This window comes from Salvia splendens, chromosome 2 (genome assembly GCF_004379255.2).
Source record: "Salvia splendens isolate huo1 chromosome 2, SspV2, whole genome shotgun sequence".
Lineage (NCBI taxonomy): Eukaryota > Viridiplantae > Streptophyta > Magnoliopsida > Lamiales > Lamiaceae > Salvia > Salvia splendens.
This window is the reverse complement of record NC_056033.1, coordinates 37087971-37090599: the sequence shown is the minus strand read 5'-3', so window position 1 is coordinate 37090599 and position 2629 is coordinate 37087971.

Genomic DNA, 2629 nt, shown 5'->3' with positions numbered 1-2629 from the left:
TATATTTCTTTTACTTAACTAATTTTTCTTATTACTATGTACCCAATTTAGGGTGTCCACAATGGGGGAGCCGCGGTCCGCGGCTCGGCGCGCGGCCCCCCATTGCAAAGGCTGAGAGCCGGGGCGGAGAGGCGAGAAGCGTGGCTGAGCCGCGGCCGCGGCCTTCACGCGGCTGAGCCGTGTGAGCCGCGGCCCTCCCATTGCAAGCGCCGAGAATCGCGGCTGGGCCGCGGAAATTATTATTTTTATTTTTTTTTTAATTTTCGAAATTTTGTGCATAAATATACTACATTTCCACTCCATTTTCCAACTCCATTTTACTCCCATTTTCCTCCAATCTTCCCTTCCAACTTCAATTTAACCTTGCAATTATGGATTCCGACGATGAACAATATCATAAATTTAAAACTAATAAAATTTATTAGACTTAAATTAAAAAATAATATTAAAAAAATAAACAAATTAATTTTTTTTAAAGAGGGCCACATTTGGTGGCCCTTGTTATTTTTGATAGTTTTGTTGACTTTACCATTACGGAAGCCACATGAGAGCCACGAATGATGGTCGGGCCACAAATAGTGGTCTTCAAGGGCCACCACGGTGGACACTCTTGAGATTATTTTATGGACGTGTTTCGTCGACAAATTATTTGTTTACAGTATCTAGTTTTGATGATGAAAAGCAATTAGAGAAGGCCGGGGCTGACATGCATTAAATGCATTGTTCAGAGATTGTTGGTTTCATTTTATGCAAACTCCGTGACTCTATTTTTATACTACTACTACTACTATACATACATATATTCAATACTTTATGATTAGTGCATTCGAATAATTCCTTTGAAAAATAAAATAACCTAGACGATGAGTTGAAAGACTGTACTACTTTTCAGCAATGTTCTTTTAACACCACTAGTTAAATGGTGCATCATGCATGTGATTGTACTAAAAGTAAATAACATAATCAAATACTATGATAAAACCACATTTTAGATAAATGAATTATCTATCTTAACTGAAACTAAATTTTAATTTTGTATGTCATTCTATAGAATTAATTTTTATTTTCATTTCAAATGCAATATTCCCTCCATTCTACTTTATCCTATTACCTATTATATTCTCTATTCATTTTTCTATTTTATTTTCATTCATAGTTTACTCTCTCCATTTAACAATTTAATAATTACTATCATTTTTTTAATTGTTGTAATAAAAGAAACGTCTCGCTTATAGCGTGATGGCGGAAACATGAACTTCGATCTATTTAAGCCCAAATAGATTAAATAGTGTTATACAGTAAAACCATTTTGAACACATACAATATGGTGATGATCAAATGATAGATATGAAACGGAACCTTACATTCTTGGAAATGGGGTGCCCCTCCATCGTTTCATAGATTAGGGTATAAAGTAAATTTTGAGAAAAGGAAATCATTCTTGTTTTTTTTCCTTTAAAAAATAGATAAAATTTGAGACACAAGATTCAAAGAAAGCAATGATATCATTTTGGAATTATTATATGCTGTAAATGTCTTATAGCATGGTAGAGAGAGAAGTGAAATGAAAGAGGACAATATGAGAAATTGGCACATTCTATGTTGGCAAAATAAAAAAAAATTCCTAAAAATTGTCTGAACATGGTGAACTTTCATTTTCGATGCCTTCTATTCCCATCACAGCAAGGACCATAATCATTTGAATCTGCTTTATCATATCACAATCTGTGTCGATTAATTTGGGAAAATTAAATAAACAATTCAGATGATAATTAAATGCTACTTTGATTGTTTTTTATAAATATAATTTTGTTAAGATCTTGACTTTATCATTCATATCAAGAGATGGGTCGGTTTTAGGATTTTGCTGATTACTACAATTACAACTGCAGATTTATCTCCTAAAAATATGTAATCCGATTAGTAATTTAGAAAACTAATTAATTAAAGTGTTATATTTATTACCACCATATAAGATTATATGAGATATATACATCATGATGTTGTGATACCCCAACTTTTCCAATATGACACTAGATATGTTTACCATAGTATTAGCCAAAACCATCAAATTTGTCAAAACTATTTAAAAGTCATATATATATATATATATGCTCTTAATTTTACTAAATATATAAGATTAATGAGTTTCATTGATAGAAACTCATAAAATAATTTGATAAAATTTATATAACAAACATTAATCCCAAGCTGATCAATCCTAATCAATGGAAGTGGGGGCTAGGTGAAAACTACTTCTAGATCTGTCTATTACATGTTATTGTGATTGAGAAAATTGTTGGTGTATGTTTCAAGAGGTCTTTAACATCTCACAAAGATAAAAGGATAATTGTTTTTTTGTGAAACACTAAAAAGATTGATGTTGTCTATGGATCATAAATTTTAGTGAAGAAAAAGAAATAGGACAAGTAGCAATGATCAAATGGATGAGAAATATCTTCTTCTCACCATTAAACTAGAGGCCCAAACATAGGTAAATAAGGAAGTATTTTTTACATCCATCTCTTACTATTTTTGTGGATGCACAAGAATTAGAAGTGCAATGTAAGAAAATGTGATGACTTGTGGAGATGAATTTACTTGATTTGGTTTGGTAAATTATGAGACA